Below are 21,909 nucleotides of genomic sequence, written 5' to 3' on the forward strand. Positions count from 1 at the left end.
GTGAGTACCAGTCCCGGCCCGGGGTGTGCATGCTGGGTGAGGGATGCCTAGCCTGGTGCTGCTTCTGTCAAACAGCCGTGCGATTGATCACAGCGTCCCTGCACACACAGATAAAACTGATGATGGTTTTGGTATTGACTACCTCGGCATTTTCACTCTAGACCTTGTCGCATAAGAGCCACGTTACAAAATAGGTGATCTCGATAAGGCTGTGAGCAACTTGACCATCTATAACATGGTAACATTCAGAAACTGATGAACAGTTGATTTATCAAAAACCCTTATGCTAATGAGCTGTGCATACTATTCGGAAGTATACAAAATTCCTACGTAATATTTTAGATTTAACATTATCTTTTTTAAATTTATTTTTAATTTTTATTTATTTATTTATTTATTGAGACTGAGTTTTGCTCTTGTCGCCCAGGCTGGAGTGCAGTAGCACAGTCTTAGCTCACTGCAACCTCTGCCTCCCGGGGTTCAGATGATTCAGCTGCCTCAGCCTCCTGAGTAGCTGGGACTATAGGCACGTGCTACCACGCCCAGCTATTTTTGTATTTTGTATTTTAGTATATTTGTATTTTTGTATTTTTAGTTGGGGTTTCACCATGTTGGTCAGGCTGATCTCAAACTCCTGACGTCAGGTGATCCACCCACCTCGGCCTCCCAAAGTGCTGGGATTACAGGTGTGAGCCACTGTGCCTGGCCAATTTAACATTACCTTAAAGCAAGGTGATTTGTCTACTAAGTAGAAAGATACAAATTTTTCTTTAATTTTACTTACATTTGTCTCATTGAACCATTGTAAGATGATTTAATTTTTCATAGTATTTTATCTTCCAATGTTTTACTTATGGTAGATATCATAGTTATCGAGTAATCCTTTACAAGTTCTTAAAGACAACATCTACTGCTAAGTAGAAGAGTACATATAAAAGGAATGTCAAATATCAAATCTATACAATTTTTAAGTTAAAATCAAAATGGAAAGATATCTGGTGAATGAATTTATAATGGGGCATTTTAAATGAATTAATCACAAGTACTTATGTATGACTCATAAGAATTCAGTTTATTGTATTGGCTTTCTTTAAAATTGCATATGGGGCCAGGCGTGGTGGCTCATGCCTGTAATCCCAGCACTTTGGGAGGCTGAGGCATGTGGCTCACAAGGTCAGGAGATCAAGACCATCCTGGCTAACACAGTGAAACCGCGTCTCTACTAAAAATACAAAAAATCAGCTGAGTGTGGTGGCAGGCGCCTGTAGTCCCAGCTACTCTGGAGGCTGAGGCAGGAGAATCGCTTGAACCCGGGAGGCAGAGGTTGCAGTGAGCTGAGATCGTACCACTGCACTCCAGCCTGGATGACAGAGTGCGTCTCTGTCTCTAAATAATAAATAAATAAATAAATAAAATTGCATATGGAACATGACAGACAAATCTGATGAAATCTCAGGTAGAAGTTTTTGTGGCTTTCTTCTTTGAACATTATTGATCTTTCCCTGAACCTTCAAATGAACTGTAAAATATGTTCATCCTTTATTTTACTTTTGCTTCTGTTCCTTGCATGTGTGGGGCCCGTGGAGGCCCAGGTCCAGGTCTGCAGAGAGCAGCAGAGCTCTGCACACTATGCACGTGTTCTCACCGGAAACCTTATTTCTTTCTGTAATAGCTTCCCTCATTCTGTCATGCTGTAAAAATGTGTTTAAATCATTCACAGGGCCTTTTAAGTGCTCAGTTCCAGGAGGGGATTGTGTGCACATGGACTTACACAATACTGCCAGAAAGAAAAGTGCTTGTATAAATTGTTTTAAAAAGATATTTATAGCAATAACATAAATTCTTGAAGACAATTTACACACACTCAGGGAAATACGTAAAAGTGAATGCCTTTCTGGAATTAGTTGGCAATGAGCATAAAGTACTAGGAAGAAATCTGACGTAGTAGTAGAAATGGTTTGTGAGACCAGCCACATCTCTTTCCCTATTTCTGGTGTGTCGTGGTAGTGATGGGTGGTCAGAGTGAATGTAGGAGCCAGGGGTGGACAGTCTTATATATAGTGTCAGAAAGTGGCGCTTCCAATGCGTGAGCGAAGAAAGGTTATTATATCTGAAAATCAGGGAGTGGCAGGATCAAATTTATGTTCAGCAACCGTATAAGATCTTATAAGAGCAAAACTGGATGTACACGGTTATATGGCAGAAAATCCTGAAACACTGGCAACCTTAAATGCGGCGGGGATGTGGGGCAACAGGAACTCTCACCCACCTCTGGGGGAATGCACAATGTCACAGCCCTTTGGAAGACAGCTGAGTCGTCTCTTACAGAATTAGACATGCTGGTACTATATGATGCAGAATTTGTACTCCTTGGCATTGACCCAAATGAGTTAAAACTTATGTCCACACCAAAACCTGCATACAGGTGTTTACAGCAGCTTTATTCATAATTGCCCAAATTTGGAAGCAACCAAGATGTCCTTTGGTAGGAGAATGGATAAACAGACCACGGCACATTCATGCAATGGAATATTATTCAGCACTACAAAGAAAGGAGCTACCAAGCCATAAAGAGACATGTAGGAAACTTAAATGCATATTTACTAAGTAAAAGAAACCAATCTGAAAAGGCTGCATACTCTGATTCCAACTATAAGACATTCTGGAAAAGGGAAAACTGTAAAAATAATAGAAAGGTCAGTGGTTGCCCAGGGTTGTGAGCAGAGGGAGGATTTTCAGGACAGTGAAACTATTATATATGATACTGTCATGTTGGACATATTTGTCAAACACATAGAATGTACAACGCTAAGAATGAATGTTAGAATGAGTCCCTGGACTTCAGGTGATAATGATGTGTCAATGTAGGTTCATTGATTGTAACAAATGGACTGCTCTTGTGGGGGATGTTGATAGCTGGGGAAAAGAGTACTTGGGAGCCCTGTACTTTCTGCTCAATTTTTCTGTGAACCTAAACCTGCTTCTTTTTCTAAAGTCAGTAAAAAAAAAAAAATTATTGGAGGTAAACAAATCAATTTAGGAATCTATTGCTGTCATAAACCACAATGTTCCGTAATATCAAATTTAAAAAAAAAACTTGGTTTCCCAAAATACAAAAGAATGCTTTAAAGTATAAGTTTCTGAACCACTTTACATGTGTAGCATTAATTCATATGTCTAGGATTCACTATTCATAAATGAGAATAACAACACTCTCCTAATGAAGACGCTCATTGGTAACTTGGAGTGATGGAGGATACTTGCGTCTAAATCAGTTTGGTGGCTAAGTTGTTTCCTCATGATGGGTGTCCACTTTCAGGAAGACGCCAATTCTAATACCAATAAGCAACTGAAAGTGAAGTGGGCCGGGTGCAGTGGCTCATGCCTGTAATCCCAGCACTTTGGGAGGCCGAGGCAAGCAGATCACGAGGTCAGGAGTTCAAGACCAGCCTGGCCAATATGGTGTATCTCTACTAAAAATACAAAAATTAGCCGGGTGTGGTGGCGTGTACCTGTAATCCCAGCTACGTGGGAGGCTGAGGCAGGAGAATGGCTTGAACCCAGGAGGCAGAGGTTGCAGTGAGTCGAGATCATGCCACTGCACTCCAGCCTGGGCAACAGAGTGAGACTCCGTCTCAAAAAAAAGAAAGGAAAGAAATTGAAGTGTTGTCCATGTTTGTGAACAGTTAACCTTGCAGTGTCCTGGTATTTTTCAATTAAATACACTCAGAAGCTGTATTTTTCCACTTAAAAATTTTACAATAACAAAGTTGAACAACTAGTTATATTCACTATCATACAAATAAAAGTTAGAGAAACTGCCCAAAATGTACAGTGAGATATAAAGTGATCGTAAAATTGACTAACAACTATTAGGCTGGTCTTGGCTCTCTGAGTAGCAGAAGCAAAACCTCTCAAATAATGACAAGTATGTAAGATTTTCCAATATATGCACAGAGATGAGGCAATAACATTTGCTATATAACATGTTTGGGTAATGGCTTTAATTTTTACTTTTAAATAGTTGAAATTTTTGAAATAATATTTTAATTAATTAAAAATTTCCTATAGCACTTTCTGTAGTCATTGAGGTTAAGGATCACATTTGAAAAATTCCTAAAATGTACTTTAAGAGGTAATGTTATAAGTTTATTTAAACTTGTTAAAATTATTAAAACTACATTTTAAATTACTTACATGGATGGATTAAAAGTGAATTTGATATGGACTCTTGGACAAACATTTTTGGTGTCCAGAACTTGGCCATAATTGTGTAGTTAGTGTGCACTCATAGAAATTGAACCATAAAGAATATTCAATTGCAAACAGCATTGATTGTTTTATTCATTTCCTATTACTGTGGCAACAAATTACTGTAACCTTAGTGGCTTGAAACAACATAAATTTAATATCTTACATTTCTGTAGATTAGCAAGCTGAACTGGGCTAAAATCAGGGTGTGGGCAGGACAGCATTGCCATCTGGAAGCTCTGGGGGAGAATCTGTGTCCTGGCTTTTTTCAAGCTCCTAGAGGCTGCCCACATTCCTTGACGTGGGTCCCCTCCCTCTATCTTTGGAGCCAACAACAGCACCTCTCTCTCATCCCACTTTTGTCATCATATCTCTCTTAGACCACAGACAGGAGAGCTCCCTGGGTTTTGAAGACCTGTGTGATTAGGTTGGGCTCACCCACATGGGCCAAGATAATCTCCCATCTAAGATCTTTCACTTAATCACATCTTTGAAGTCCCTTCTGCCACATGAAGTGACAGAGTAGCAGATTCTGGGGTTCAGAGTGTGAATGTCCTTGCTGGTTACTAGCTTGCCTGCCATAATTACTAGTGACTCAGAGCATTCCAAGACCTGGGAACCTACCTGGTAGATGTGCCATTCACAATTCTCAGATTGTGGGGAGAATCTACACAGCAGAACAAGCCCAAAATACATTTCACTAAAAGGAAAAATCATCTCCCGTGAATTATGACAAACTGTCTTGTTTAATCTGTGTCTTGTTTCGGGAAGTCAGGGGCTCTGAATGGACGGACCGGCTGGAGCCATGGCAGAGGAACATAAATTGTGAATATTTCATGGACATTTGTCACTTCCCAAATAATACCTTCATAATTTCTTATGCCTGTCTTACTTGAATCTCTTAATCCTGTTATCTTTGTAAGCTGAGGATGTACGTTACCTCAGGGCTACTACTATAATTGTGTTAACTGTACAAATTGATTGTAAAACATGTGTGTTTGAAGAATATGAAATCAGTGCACCTTGAAAAGGAACAGAATAACAGCGATTTTCAGGGAACAAGGGAAGACAACCTTAAGGTCTGACTGCCTGTGGGGTCAGGCAAAATAGAGCCATATTTTTCTTCTTGCAGAGAGCCTATAAATGGACATGCAAATAGGGAAGATATCACTAAGTTCTTTTCCTAGCAAGGAATATTAATAATTAATACCCTGGGGAAGGAATGCATTCCTGGGGGGAGGTCTATAAACGGCCACTCTGGGAATGTCTGTCTTATGTGGTTGAGATAAGGACTGAAATATGCCCTGGTCTCCTGCAGTACCCTCAGGCTTACTCGGGTGGGGAAAAACCCCGCCCTGATAAATTTGAGGTCAGACCAGTTCTCCGCTCTCGAACCCTGTTTTCTGTTAAGATGTTTATCAAGGCAATACATACACTGCTGAACATAGACCCTTATCAGGAGTTTCTGATTTTGCCCTGGTCCTGTTTCCTCAGAAGCATGTGATCTTTGTTCTCCTTTTTGCCCTTTGAAGCATGTGATCTTGTGACCTGCTCCCTGTTCTTGCACTCCCTCCCCTTTTAAAATCCTTAATAAAACTTGCTGGTTTTGCGGCTCAGGTGGGCATCACGGACCTACTGATATGTGATGTCACCCCCAGTGTCCCAGCTGTAAAATTCCTCTCTTTGTACTCTTTCTCTTTATTTCTCAGCTGGCCAACACTTGTGGAAAATAGAAAGAACCTACATTGAAATATTGAGGGTGGGTTCCCCCAATAGTGTCTTAATATATTTTTATGAAAAAAATTTTTTAAAAAGGCAAAATATAAATTTTGGGCATTTAATTCCTTATTTCTTAAGTTGTTTTGAAAATAATTTGTTTTCTTCTTGGTTTTCTTTTGATTAAATGTCAGCATTATGAAATAAATGTTTCTTTTTGTCCAGCTGATTGGTTAATATATGTTAGTATGAGCTTTATTTTACTCATGATTTCACTTCCAAAAGTTATATTGCGTTTGAAAAATTAATGTGTCTAGCTTAGTGTAGCTACAGTATATACCTTTAACTAAACAATGCAATATACATAGATGTCCTAATCTGTTTTAAGTCAAATACAAAATTAATGACAAAAATGTTAAGAATGCCAGTGGTACAACTCTATGCTATTATTTTTTCTGAAGAGAGGGATCTCTTCACACACATATACACACAGGCACACACATGCATATACGCTTCTGTAAACTAATATAGGGGTGCACCGGACCTTGACATAATCTCTTTCTGTTGCTTAGTTTGAGATGTAGAATATTATATATGCAAAATAAATGTTCATTGGCAATTGTTTAAATTATGTACTAGAATCAAATCTGAAAGTTGAGATACCATTCCTTTAATTAAACTTTCAATAATAAAATAATTAGTACCTCACTGTTGACTCTTTATTGTGCAACATTAAATCCTGGGACACCCGTCACACTAGTGCACGGCACTGCTGCTGTTAGCATGTCTTGAACCTTATCTTTAAATTGCTATATTATGAGAAGTATGCAAGTAGCATTTATCATTACTCTGTCAAACAACAAGTAAAATGGTAATTGATTTCTGAAGTTCAATTGGATCTCTATGGGCAAAAAAAAAAAAAAAAAAAAAAAAGTTTGACTTTATACAATAGTTAATTCCAAAGGAATTGAGGCCTTAAATAAAATAAACATAAACACACAATATATTAGAAAAAATACGTAGGAAAAAATCTTCATGAACTAAGGCTAATGAAGAGTGTTTATACTTGATACTGAAAGCATGATCCCCAAAAGAAAAAGTGATCAATGGGACCTTGTCAAAAGTGAAAACATTGGTCTACCAAGAACTTGTCATGAGGTCGAAAAGGCAAATTAGGCTGGGAGAGAACACTTTGCAAACCACAAATCTGATAAGGCTTGAATCTGTGATTTAAAAATAACTCTTAAATAATTTCATTTCTTTTTATGACTGAACAGTATTATATCGTATGCAGTACCATGATTTGTCTATTCATTTTCTGATGGGAACTTGGGTTGCTTTCACCTTTTGACTGTTGCGACTGCTGCACCCATTGGTAGACAAGACCCTGCTTGAGTCTCAGCTTTCAGTTCTTATGGGTATATACCTAGAAGTGGAATTGCTGGACCATATAATAATTCTGTATTTAATTCTCTGAGGAAATGACAGATTGTTTTTCACAGCAGCTGTACCACTTTACATTTTCACCAGCAATGCACAAAGATTTTAGTTTCTTCACATCCTCACCAACACTTGTTCTGTCTTCCCTTTTTATTGATAACAGGCCAACGAAATAGGAATGAGTACTCTATGCTTGCACCTCCATGAGGTGTCTAGAATAGGCAGATTCATAGAGAGAGAAAGCAGAGTGGAGGGGACCAGGGAATGTGGGGAGGAGAGAACAAGAGGAGCACAGATCTTCTGTGTGGGAGGATGAGCAGGTTTTGGAAATAGAGCAGCAATTGCTGCCCAACACTGTAAATGTACTTACTGCGACTGAGTTGTACACTGAAAATGGTTAAAATGACACATTTTACATTATGGATTTTTAAATATTTTAAAAATGTATACTAAAAACTGAACAACAAAACAATCCAGTTAGAAATGGGTAAAAGATAAGCCAGGTGTGGTGGTTCATGCCTGTAATCTCAGCACTTTGGGAGGCCAAGGTGGGCAAATCACCTGAGGTCAAGAGTTCGAGACCAGCCTGACCAACATGGTGAAACCCCATCCCTACTAACAACAGCAAAATAATTAGCCAGGTGTGGTGGTACATGCCTGTAATCCCAACTACTCAGAAGGCTGAAACAGGAGAATCGCTGGAACCCAGGAGTTGGAGTTTGCAGTGAGCCGAGATCGTGCCATTGCACTGCAGCCTGGGAAACAAGAGTGAGATTCAGAAAAAAAAAAGAGAGAGAGAGAGAAAGAGAGAGAGAGAAAGAGAGAAGAGAAAGGAAGGGAGGAAGGAAGGAAGGAAGGAGGGGAGGAAGGGAGGAGAAACTGGTGAGAGACATCGTCGTTTGACCAAAGGTGATATTTACATGGAAAATCTGCATGCGAAAAGATGTTCAACGTCATCAGCTATTATTAATAGTAAATGTAAATTAAAATCACAGTGAGCTATCACTACATACCTATTAAAATGGCTATAATAAAAAAATAGTGGGAACAGGAAATCCTGGCCAGGATGTGGAAAACCTGGATACCCTGCTGGTGGGAGTGTAGAATGACACAGTCACTGTAGAAAATAGTACAGAAGTGTCTTACAAAACTAAAACTGTACTTATCATGTGACCTAGTGATTGCAAGCTTGGGCATTTGTCTTGGAGAAATGAATAGTTATTTTGACAAGAAAATCTGTCTATAAATATTCATAGTAGCACCATTCTTAATAGCCTCAAACCAGAAACAGCCCTCATGTTCTTCAGTGGTTAATGGTTAAGCAAACTGTTGGTACATCTTTAAAATGGACAACTACTCAGCAAGAAAAACCAACAGATTACTCATATATGCAACAACTTGGTCTGCAACAGCATTCGAAGCTGAGTGAAGAATGCCAGTCTCCAAAGGTCACATATGTGAGATCCCATTTATATAACATTCTCAAAATAAGCAGGAAGTGAGAGCTAAGGTGGAGTTCTTAACTGTCTTTTATTATTAAAAACATGAAAGAAGACCTAAATAAGTAGAAGAGCATTTTGTGTTTTTGAACTGAAATACTAAATATTATTAAAATGACAAAACTCCACAAGGTGATCTATATTGATTTTCCATTGTTCTGCTTCTCTTTCAAACTTGCAGACACTTTGCTCTTATTCCCTGAGGAGCATCATGGTCTACTTAGTTCTGAATGTCTTCATTTTCAGATGAACACTTCTTGTACCTTTTACGATATTTCTTAAATCAGAGCTGTCTGATCGAAATACAATGCAAACCACTGATATAATTTTAGATTTTTTAGGAGTCTCATTTTAAAAAGCAAAAGGAAACAGGTGGAGTTAATTTTACTACTACATTTTATTCAATACAGTCTATACAGAATATTGTTTTGCTGTGCGATCAATACGAAAAATTATCAATGAGCTATTTTAATAAAATAGCCTGAGGTTTCTTATGCAAAGTCGTAGACACCAGTGTGCATTTTGTGACAGCACACTTCAGTGTGGAGTAGCCACATTTCACAGCTCAGGAGCCTGTTGCAGCTCAAGGCCACCGTGCTGTTGGAAAGCACGGTCAGACCCACGCAGAGGTCTTCAAACAAGAGGCACATCTTCAAAACCCTAGGTTTTGTTTAGTATTAGTCATGTTCTTCGTTCCTCTTTTCCCATTTTTTTCTCGCTATTTATTTCCAGCACCTTTCTTGATACATGCTCTGCATTCTCTAGTCTCTCAGTTCCGGATTTGAAATCCAACTATGAGATGTCTTGACTAACCTAAAAAAAAGCCATAAAATCTATGCAAATATGCATGTATTTGTATGTGCAGAAACTAAATCTCTCTCACACACAAATAAGCCTTGTGATTTAAAAAGTTCCAAATCACCCATGCTTCTCTAAACCCCTGCCTATACATTCCCTATTGGAACACAGGCTAGAGAAGGGGAGGAAAATACCTTCAAACGCAGCGCTGTACTATGGTGTTCTCTGAATCAAATAGGACTGTTATTAATAGATGCTATTAATAGATAAATCAGCACTAAATATGGAGCGAGGGGAGTCTTAAAGCTAAGAAATACTAGTCATTGTTTGTTACTGTTCGGCTCCTCCTCAAGGGAGATTCTGCTATCAATTCGTGTTCTCCAGCTGGTTGGGAACGTGGGCTCAGTGCTTCAGGCTGCCCTTGAGTGGGGCCAGTCTGAAAACAAGCCCTGTCCGCCTCGGGAAATGGAAACACACGTCCGCGTCACCTGCTGCTTTTGATACCAAGATCTTGAAAGTTATCCATCAGCACAATTCTTGTGGACGTGCTGTTAACCAGGAATGTGCTGGAAAGAACTTTGGTTGTTCCTTCTCCCTGCAGTGATGCCCCCCCTACCCCAGGCATCCTTTCCATCTTTCTTTTTAAACATACTTACTATAAGGAGATGCCAGAAAACCAAAGAGCAATGAAAACCGATTCAAGATGATCCAGTTCCCCGATGCGGTGGTTCTGTGGCCCCGAGGTTAAGTTCGTTGCTAGAGTCTGATTCAGATGCTGGTTCACGGCACTCGCATCCTTCCAGGCCACAGGTCTGTGCGGAGAGTTGACTTGGGGAAGGATTCTCCCTGCATCACAGGAGGACCGTGCTCCTAGTTAGGTGCCCAGTGCCCTCAGAGTGGCACCATGTGCATTTCGTGGTCAGCTTTGTACCATCCAGACAGTAAGGTGCCTGGACTGGACAGGACAACTACGTTTATCTATGTTGCTATCAGGCTTTGCAATATTGACTGGCCGTGCAGAGGTACCAACAAACCAGCAAATGTATGTTTTTAGGAGGCGCTAATACCTCCTTTCTTCGTGTTTGCAGAACATATAGAGTACAGCAAGCTGTGTTTCATTCTAAACCCTTGTTGATGTGACCTGAGGAGAGAATCAACCACTCTTTACTCATTCAAATGCTTTGTATCTAGTGTGTGTGTGTATTAAAATAAGCCAGGTCAAAATCTCCTTGTCTTGTGCCTGCTGCCCAAGTGCACTATTGAGGCGGGCCACTGCCAGATGGGGCATCCCAACACGTGGGGCCTTCCCCCATGCCTTTTGCTGTGGCAGGAAAGGGGCATACTGCTCCTTTAGGAGACTCCAACTAGAAGAGTCCTGTCTTCTAGTTGGAGGAGTTAATCTCTAAATGGCAGCTTCTGCAAGGTGTCCACAGAGCCCCGTGTCGTGTCACACAGAGGTAAGAGGTGTGGACATCCAAAAGGAAGCCCACCTTTCCAGATGAGGGAGGAGCCTTCCAGACATGTAGACTTCAAGGTCCTAAATGCTCAAGCATCCTCTTAAATCCACAAACTCTGGAAGCAGCTAGAGGGAGCTGTGCAACGTGTCCAGCATCCTGGACCTGTGAGTAAGAATCAAGCTGTTGCCCTGGGAACCAGGTTTCCCATCAAGGACCAGGCCAGGCAGGCCTCTGCCACAGGTGAGGTGGACCTTTATCATCTCCTGCTTTTCCTGTTTCATATGCTCTACCCCTTGCCTTGCTTGCTTCCCATTCCTGTAGACTTGCACACCTTGTGGAACGGGAGGCTGCTGGATGCAGTCAGTCAGGCTGGCTGTGCATTCCTGCGAAGATGACAGTGAAGTAACAGGGCTTTAGTATCGTCCCCCAGTAACTGACATCCTCACTTTGGTGGAAACTCACTACAGTGGGCAAACCACTGGTGCACAGGATCGCACTGGTTCCTTCTGCCCAGTCTTGAAGGTGGGTTATTTTATTCCAGCTTTAGTGACGTAATTTGTTCAGAGAGGTTGAGAACATGATCATAGCATTGATAAGAGAGGCCAGCTTCTGAGGATAAGAAGAGGACTTCTCATTTTGAAGGTCATGGCCTTCTCATTCCATTTGGGTGACCCTGCATGACTTGTAACAGTGAACCTGGAGGCATTGTGCCCCTTTCTCAAACATCCCAGAGCTGATGGAGGGAGGAGGTGCTGGGGCAGGAAGGCTGGGGAGGCCAACAGTGAGGGCGACCTTCAGGATGTCTCAGGTTCCATCACACAGCAGCTAGCCTCTCCTCTTGTGTCAGGGAACCTTCTTCATCTCTCTAAACCCCTCTAAACTTCCCTTTCCCCATCTGCAAGGTGGGAATGACAGCAAGTTATACAATGATGGAAGAGACTCTAGGTGCAGGTGTTAGAGATTCCCACTTGAGTTAGCCCAGAAAGCACACAACCATGGGAGCGTTGTGGCTACATGGGCAGGAGTGGGTGTGAGGGATAATTGCACAGTTTCTCTGTGGCCTCTGGAATTCCCAAGGGAAAGAAAGCTCAGTTGTGGTGGACACACTACACGGGCAAGGTCTTCAAGGGCAGAGAAAATAGCCAAACCCTCGCGAAGCCATCAGCCTTTCATACTGAGTTTCTTACTTCTCCATTGTAAATAATCTGCCCAACAACGTACGTGTGTCTGTGCAAAGACTGCTTGCAAACACCAAGCTGTCTGTTGAGTTAAAAATGCAACCAGGAATATGATCCATACTCTCCTCTCCATAGTACAGACAACTTGAAGGAGCCACTGAGAGTTCTTGGCATTATTGAGATGTTTGCTCTATCAAAGGCAAATTTTGCAAAAATAACAAGGTCAGAAAAGCTTCATGTTTCTTACATCTTCCATAAAGGAAAAACTGAAGTCAATAAAAATGGAACCAAAGCTTCAGCAACAATTGTAATTCTAATCACATGGTTATCGCCTCCTTGGTTTATACTAGTCAGACATTTTCTGTTTTTCATGCAACATAATCAGAAAGTGTTGTCTTACTCATGGGGCAGGCAAACCCTGGAGAGTATACGAAAGAAACCACGTAAAGCAAGGGCGACTTTGCTAAGAAGGAAAAGGTCCTATGCTACATCTTTTATGGTTCTGTTATGTACTTTTGTGCAGCATTTGCTTTTTGAAAGCTGTTTTTTAAGAACAGAGACTCAATGATGCATGCTTTCGTTTTGGGGTGTGTTTTGGAGGGAAGGAAAGGCAAGATGGCTGGAACACTGTGCTGAGAAATAAACAGACTTCAGAGGCCTGAAAGCCTCTTCAAACTACTGAAGAGTTAGCCAGGTCAGCAACTCTCCTGAGTATTTATTATCTAATTCTGGATTTTTGTTTTGTTTTGTTTTCATATGTGGCTTTCCAGAGTTAATTTTACCAGTGCAATGGTGTAGGAGAAGACATTTAATGATAGGTTACTTTTTTGTGATAAAAGTATTATTTGCCTTTTTAAGTATGTTTTTCTTTTTTGCCCTAGTCGAAGTCTTAAGAGTTAGCTTTATTTGGGGGTAGAGAGTGAAAAAGCTAACCACTAGCTTCCTATGTTTTTGTTGTAGTTTATGATGCATGCATTCACTCAAATAAAGTTTAGAAAACTTTTATAAACTTTAAAAATCAAACTTGAACCAAGCTGAGTGTCAGGGAAGCCCTGGGTCAGCCCGATGCCTGCACCTGACCCGCAAGGAGCTCAGTGCTGGAACATGGAGCCTGCACACTTCCGGAGGTACATTCAGCCCATCAGCCCGTTTCATCCTTACCTGGACTTTGAAGTCCCTGTTCTTTTTCAGCACCCTTCACAGCTGAGGAACATCAGGCAGGAAGCGATGAGGTCATCTGCCCTATCACGCAGGGGGCAAGGCTTTGAGTGGAGCAGAGTGGCCAGCAAGTCTGTGCTCTCAGGATCAATATATCACGTGCCAGAAAGGGGCTCGCAGTTTTTGTTACCACCATTGTTTTTGTTATTGGTGGAGGACAGTCAGAGCCAAAAGACACTCAGGCCATGGGGTGTGAGAGGCACACGGCTGCAGCATGCTCTGCCCTGGCTCGCCACTTGGGATGAAAATAAAAAACAAAAAAATGTGGTGCTGTTTATCTCTGACAACTGTGTTGGCTGCAGCCATATTAGAGCCAGAAAAATTATTAGGAAAATGTCACTGCTGTAGCAGAGCTGTCGGAGATGTCTGAGAATGTTGACTGGCTTTCTGAGTTTTAAGAGACAATGTTCCATTCTCCCAGGGTAATTAATTTGGAAGAGGAGTAAATGCCAGCGAGGGAAGCTCACTGAGAGCATGTCGGACGGAGTCCTGCTGCTGCCATGTCACCGCAGTCCCAAGGCCATGTCCTGCCATGTCACCGCAAGTCCCAAGGCCATGTCCTGCTTTCCCACTGGGCTGACACAGGCCCAGCACCAAGCAGTGGCCGGAGAACAGTGAGGATCCCTCTTCTGTGCATGTGTTTTTTCTGCTGTCTTCAGGGAGGCACATTCTGACCCCGGTCCTCACCTACTAATTTCCTTTTACAGATGTAAAAACCGAGTCTTAGGGAAGGAATTCAAACGCTGGTGCAGGGTCGCACAGCTGGTGTGTGGCTGAGCGACAGTGTGAACTCAGCTCTCCTTCTCCAAGGGCAGGGTTCTCTCCACTACCCCAGCCTGTGTCTCTGGCTGCTGCTAGCACATCACCCCTTCCACAGCGTGCTCTATCATCTCCATTCAGACTCAGGCCACTGCCTTCTCAATAAAGGAGTGACAAACATGGACCCACAGGCCAGACAGGACAGCGCTGCTGCTTCCATTCCCACAGACCTGCAAGAAACATGGGATTAAAAGAAAAGAAAAGAAACGTGGAAATGCAAGGGTTCACAGATTCTCGGGGCGTTCCTAAGGGATGGGAAGGTTGTCTCTTGCAAGGGGAGAAGCTGCAACATTCTTCAACAGAGCATTGTGGACGTTATTTGGAAACAGCTTATTTAATTGCAGTAGGATTACTTGGAGCTCCTTTCCCCTCTGCTTTGTCTTTGATCCACTGTGTGAACCAAGGTGGGGAGGCTGCCTCCTGGGTCCTGACTCCTTCGTTTCTACCTGGATCAGGGGCTCCTGGACACAGAGCGTTGCTCCCGCCTCCCCTGCTCCCGCCTCCCCTGCCGCCGCCTCCCCTGCTCCCGCCTCCCCTGCTGCTGCCTCCCAGTCTGGGCTCCTGAGAAGCTTCACGTTGCTGCCCATTCTGCTCAGAGCTTAAAGCACAAGGTACAGGGCTGGTTCCAGGATCACCTGGGCAGTGCCAAGGGCATGCGCTCAGCAAGTGACAACGAGATACAGAAAATTACCTCTCAAAACAGATTTGCTACCAAACTCTCCAAGACCCTACCTGTCTTCTCTAAAACTTGACATTTTTCTCCTTTAAGCTCCCCTGCCCTTCACAGTGGCTCATGGATGGTACTGCTCAGTGCCTCGGGCTCACCTGACCATTCACAGTTAGAAACAGGGAGGGGAGGGAGGAAGGGGGACTGGGAGCCGGCGCCTCCTCCCACGTGGCAGCTGATGGAACTGCTCTAGCAGGGCGAGACTGTCTTGGCCTGTAGAAGTCCCTGTGGCTGGCCCTGCGGTGCCTCAGTCATGAGCCAGGAGTGTCTCATACAGACCTGTTCTTTGTTGCCGATTTAACAGCATGAAATGGTAGAAATAAGAAATCTGAAAGAGAAATAGTTTTCCCTGCTGGGCCGGTGCAGCCTTACTGTAATCGGGAAGAAAGCCTGTCAATGTATTTTGATTATAAGTTGCTACTTGCACTCAATCAATATTTTCAAAAAAGTTTGGCCCTGTTGATTGTGGAGGTGAGGGAGCATGTCTCCTGTGGGCTACTAAACGCTTAGGTCACAGTAGGTGCCTAACAGATATGTATCTGTGTAGGTGGCTGTCTAAGGTAAACCATTTGCATTAATAGCTTAAGATGATGCAGCCAATGCAATGCTTCATTTTGGGAAATGCAATTTAACTAACTGGGTGGTTAGCTCATTAATGAGGACGTGTGCTGTTACCTGTTTGGAACACGGTACATCAACAAATTCTAAAGCCGTGACTCAAAGAAAAGAAAACAAAATACAAAAATAAAAAAGGCATACTTCAGGCACATTCTAGACTGATTGTGATTATCTGGGAATACAGCCAAACAATCCAATTATTATTTTTTATGGGAGCGTGAACAGAGGACTTGGGTAATGTTTAAATGTGCCAGATGGACTGCCTTCTATCCTTATAGGCACCTTTCCCTTTTTTTGGATGACCAGGATCTGGAAAAAATTCAGACAACTTTATGCATTTTCACCCCTTGTGTTGGAGCCATGCCAGCAAGGCAGAGACTATGGCTTTGAGGACGATGCTTGCATGAAAAGGAGGACATTCAGCTCGTGTGGAAGGCTGTATTTCCAGAGAAACTAGTGAGGGTAGCCTCTCGATCCTCATCTTATGAATAATGAGATCTGTTCTGAGGAGTCTGGGGAGTGAGGAACAGCATGAATTTTCCCCCTAGTTAGGCTTATTCTGACCCCACACCCTTTCTTGTATTAGCATATATGGGATATAAGAGACATTGGGGCCAAGGCCTGGTTTAGAGGAGGGATTTCCTTGATCATCTTAATACCTTATCACTCACTGTGAGGTGGTGACCTGTTTTTATTTTTGTCTCTGTAGACGTGATGCAGGCGGTAAAGGTCAATATAAATATTTTTTGGCTATTTAGTGTGTAGGGGAGCTCATTCTGTTGACTTGTCTTTCTAAAGAAGTTTCATTAAAGTCTCACTGCAGTGAAAAGTTAATATTGTATGGAAATTAGTATCTGAAACATTCTCTCAATTTAGCTGCATTAAATACTTAGAACCTTTGTAAGGATACGTAATTTTTATAATAAAATTATTTTCATCATTGTATCAAATTCTATAAAAATTAGGAAATTTGCATACCAACATTAAGCATCCCAAACTGTAAATTAGTATATGCTTCTTTTTGATTGTAGGTTGATTAACTAATTGGGAAACTGCCAATTGGTAAACCTTTTATTTAAATTTGAGTCTCATCTCTGCCATTTGGTAGCTGAGTAAATTTTTGTGTTTACTCGGAGGGGTGTTTAAGCCTCTAACAGTGGATATATATATTTCGCCTTCAATTATTTCAGTTTTACCTCGTGTCTTTTAATGGACTTTGGTTAGGTACATGCACAATGAGGATTATTTTGTCTTCTTGGAGAATTAACACCTCTATTATTGTGCAAGGCCACTATCTATTCTTGACAGACTTCCTTGTTCTGATGTCCACTTTGTCTGAAAGTAATATAGCTTTCTAACTTCCTTTTGATTAGTGTTAGCATGGTATGTGTTTCTCTATCCCTTTCATTTTAACCTGCCTGCATCTTTATGTTTAAAATGAGTTTCTTTAGACAACATAGAGTTGGGGCTTTTTAAGATTTTAATCTACTCTGACAAGCTCTGCCTTTTACTTGCCATATTTAGAGCATTTACATTTAATGTGATTATTAACATAGCTGGATTAATATCTACCATGTTTTCTGTTGCTTGCATTTGTTCTTTGTTTTCCTCTCCATTTTTTAACCTTTTCTGGGTTTAATTGAGCATTTTATGTGATTCCATTTCGACTTCTCTCTTTGCACATCAGTTGTACTTCTTATAAAAATATTAGTAGTTGCTTTAAAGTTCATTTTTAACAAAGCAAAGACTTCTTGCAAATAATATGATACTGCTTCTTATGTAGTACAGAAACCTGGATAGAGAGTTCCTAATTATTTTATCCTGTGTCCTGCAACATTACTGCCCTTTATTTTACTTATCTATGTGTTATAATCACACTGTTATAATTATTACTTTACACAGTTATCCTTTATAAAAATGAAGAAAAAGAAGAAATACAATGTTTTGTTTCCTTTATACTATCTCTAATACTCCTTTCTTCTCTATATAGATCTGAGTTTCTGGCATACCACTTTTCTTCTGCTTGATTAAATTCTTTTAACATTTCTTGCAGGGTAGGTCTGTTTTTTACGAATTCCCTTACTTTTTGTTTGTATGAGAAACTCTTAGCTGGGCACCGTGGCTCACGCCTGTAATCCCAGCACTTTGGAAGACTGAGGCAGGCAGATCCCCTGAGCTCTGGAGTTCAAGACCAGCCTGACCAACACAGTAAAACCCCATCTCTACTAAAAATGCAAGAATTAGTAGGGCATGATGGTGCACTCAGTAGTCCCAGCTACCCAGGAGGCTGAGGCACAAGAATCACTTGGAACCCAGAAGGTGGAGGTTTCAGTGGGCCAAGATTGCACTGCTGCACTTCAACCTGGGTGACAGACTCCCTCTCAAAAAAAAAAAAAAGGAAAAAGAGAGAGAGGAAGAAAGAAAGAGAGAGAGAGAAAAGAAAAGAAAAGAAAGGAAAAGAAAGAAAAAGAAATTCCATCTTTCACTTTTGAAGGATAATTTATCGGGATATTGAATTCTAGTCTGAAGTTTTATTCTTTCAACATTTAAAATATTTCACTCACTCTTCTTGCATAGTTTTTGAAGAGAAGTACATTTGAATTCTTGTTCTTCTTTCTCAAATATTAAAATTTACACCCTTCATTCCCCAGCTTTTTCCAAAATTGACTGTTTTAGCTTCCTGCAGTGTAAATAGGGTATGCCCAAGTGATCTTTTTAATTGCATTTTACATTTGTCTCTTTATTTACTTTAATCTTGGTGTTATCTGGGCTTCCTGTTTTGTAGTTTTTTTGTCTGTCATTAATTTTGGAAGGTTCTTGGCCATTATTTTTATACTTTAAATATTTCTCCTGCTTTTTTCTTTCCTTTTGGTGTTTCAATTATGTGTATGTTACACTTTTTGTGATTGTCCCCTGGTTCATGGATGTTCTAGTCTTGCTTTTTTTGATGCTTTCTTTTCTTACTTGTTTGGGAAGTTTAACTGACCTATTTTTACGTTCCCTGTTTCCTTGGTTGTGTCAATTCTCCTGATGAGTACCCTTGCTCAAGGACATTCGTCTTTTATGTTACAGTGTTTTTCATTTATCTCATTTCCTTCTTCTTGTTTACATTATCTAACTGTTCTTGCATGTTATTTACTATTTCCATTAGAACCCTTGACATATTAATCACAGTAATTTTAAATTGGTTGTCTAATAATTCCAACAACTGTGGCATATAGGAATGTGACTCTAATGATTGCTGTGTCTCTTTACATTGATTTTTATTCGTTTGTTTTTGTCTTTCTGGCATGCCTTATAGTTTTTTCTTAAAGCTAGACTCACCTTGGGTAAATAGGCCATTAGGATGAGAATTCATGTTGGTCTGACTAGGAATTGGACTGTGGTTAATGTCTACTGTAGCTTTGGGTGCCAGAGGCTTAAAATTTTTCTAGCATCCTTATGTTTGTCTCTTCTTTTGACTTTGGGCTTCCCTAGGTACTTCTCCTCACATAGAGTCTGCATCTTGCAGTGCTTCCAGCATTAATCCGCTTTATTATCCTGGAGTCCTGTGGCTGTGGTGGTTTAGGATGGAGCCAATGGAGGATTGTTCTGTAATCTTACAGCTGCACTCTGATCTTTAAGTGGAGCTGTTTTCTTGGGCTGTGGCCTTCAGAAGTTTCTTCAGTGGCATAGTTTCCCTCCCTTACTCCTTTTCCCTTTCCCAGCTACAGTGCCCCCCAGTCTATTTCCCAGAAGCCCTAATCCCTGCTTACTGTACCCACTCCCTTAAGTGGAACAGGAAGGCTAGAGGAGATTTGACTGGGAGGGATAAGCCTATGGTAAGATCTTTCTCTGCTAGAGTAGGTCACTTTTATGGCAAATGCTCTCGTGTATTTCACAGTGATTCATTCTGATATAGCCCTGCCAGAGAAAATATGGGATCTTTCTTGCCTTTTCACTTTGAGATCCTTGTAGGATTCCTGGAGGTAAAGCTCAGAAAAGTGTTGGGGGACCCCTTGAGGCGGTTGTCCCCCAAAAGCTTCTCAGTCTCATGCCCCTTCACACTCAGCCTCCACTATTCATCAGAGTGATCATTTCAGTATTCCTACCAGCTTATGACTCCTTCAGCTTCTGTTCCAGGTAAACAGATACCTGCTGTGACTCTCTGTTAACCTGCCTCTGCAGATTACGGGAGGTTTGCCCTGTGGTTGCAGTTCTCTGATGGGTTCAACAAAAGTCATTGATTTTCATTTAGTGGAGCTTTTTCTCATTGTAAGGATGAGTGTGACAGCTTTCAAGCTTTTTTCATACTGGATTTGATGCCATAAGTCCTTGCATATGCCACTTCGTCACAGTTAATGTTTAAGAGCTGGGGATTTCGGGAGGCAGAGGTTGCAATGAGCCGAGATCATGCCATTGCACTCCAACCTGGGTGACAGAGTGAGACTCCATCTCAAAAAAAAAAAAAAAGAGTTGGAGATTTTCAAAGGCAGGTGTCATTAAAACTTGAAACCAAAGATTACTGCCTGAAATTGGTGTCATACACTCTACTCATTACTGGAAACAGTAAGAATCTCATGTTGGTGCAATGAAGGAACCAGGCTGCTTGCTCTTTGACTTCAAGGACCAAACAGGGTCAAGAGAGTCACGTACCTAACCGAGAGTTAAGAGCAGTATCTGGCATTTATTGAACACTTACTAGTGTGAGACAGTTTTAAGTGCTAGATTCGTGGATTGATGAATTAATTTAGCCTTTAAAACAACCCACTGTGACAGGACTGTGATTCTCTTTGTTTTTTCAGATAGAGATACTGAGGTTCAGGGTGTATAAGTAACTCGTTCAAGGCTATGTGAGTCATGGGGTGTAGTCAAGGTTCTAAAACAAACTCCAGACCTCATTCTTTTAACCACTGTACTTTGCCTCTTTCCAATGATTAAGTGCAGATAATCTACTAATCCTAACACATAATAATGCAAACCTTGACAAGGGAAATAAAATTTCCTCTGACATTTCAGATGGGAGGTATTACTCCTGTCATGAGAAATCAGGGAAGAGCTGACATTTTAAGTTATTTAAGTCAGGATTGGACGCACAGGAATGGTGGCAGGGGTTTTTGGAGGCAAGAAAATGATAGGCAGGCCCAGGAACTCCTAAGCAGTATGCAGTGGAACATAGAGGAAAGGCAAAATGTGGAGCGCTTTTGAATTAAGAAGTGATGGGATCACAGATGTGTTTGAGAAAAGCCAGCGTGTAGTGGAACACAGGAGGACCTGGAGACGGACTGTGTAGAGCCAGACTGACCAGTTAGATGGTTGGTGTCAGGTGGTGTTTTTAATGGGAGTGAGAGGGGGAGCATGGGCAGGAATTGACAAGGAATCGTGAGCCACAGAATAGGAACCAAGGAAGAGGAAGGAGTTAAAATGACTCCAGTATTTGACATTCGTATGATTGGATAATGATAAAATAAATTGCTAATGACCAAATGTATACGTATGTATCTTTTTTATACACATTTTATGTATACCATTTATAAAAATATGTATAAATTACATATAATCGAACTAAAAAATGAAATAGGGGCTTGTAAAGAAGAACCCGTAAGATATTCCAGGCTTCTGGATTGTTATAATTAGTTGAGCTTGAAAGTAAGACATAGCTTGAATTTCCCAGTAGCCAGAGAACAAGGGGAAGTGATGTCTGCCTTAACTGCTGCTCCTGGGTTGGGATTATGCCATTTCTTCGAAGAGACACACTTCTACTAGGGTTAAAATCTAGAGGGAATTTATTTAACTCAAATACAGAAAGCCACAAAAGTCACAAAGGGTGGTGTCCTTGGCTTCCACTCTCAATGGGACACTGCAGAAGCTGCTGGGGTCGACCCTGTCTTTGAACCTTCCAGCAGGAGAACATGCTTGCCAAGCATCTGCTTATCTCCTTCCCCTTGCAAACCTCCTAAGGGCATCTCTCTGTTGTTTAGCCAGGATAACAGAATCCTGTCTGCTTCCACAGCCACAGTTTATCAAATACTTATAGAGGAGAACTGAGGCCTCTAGAGCCTGTGAATTGAGAGACACCTAGACATTGGGATCCTCTCTCCCCAGAACATGTTCTTTCTGTCTCTCTGTAAAGTTGCAGAACCATGTTTATCCTTTTGTCATACCTGACTGTATCCTTTACTGCCCTAAATATTTTTTTTTTTTCTTCA

At 41.2% G+C, this 21,909-nt stretch overlaps 1 protein-coding gene across 1 annotated transcript in view; it reads left to right on the forward strand.

Moving 5' to 3' along the window:
* The window catches only part of GABRG3 (gamma-aminobutyric acid type A receptor subunit gamma3), a 558,654-nt gene that overhangs the window by 348,852 nt on the left and 187,893 nt on the right, over positions 1-21,909 (forward strand). The gene's annotated exons all lie outside the window — the stretch shown is intronic.

This window comes from Piliocolobus tephrosceles, chromosome 6 (genome assembly GCF_002776525.5).
Source record: "Piliocolobus tephrosceles isolate RC106 chromosome 6, ASM277652v3, whole genome shotgun sequence".
Classification (NCBI taxonomy): Eukaryota; Metazoa; Chordata; class Mammalia; order Primates; family Cercopithecidae; genus Piliocolobus; species Piliocolobus tephrosceles.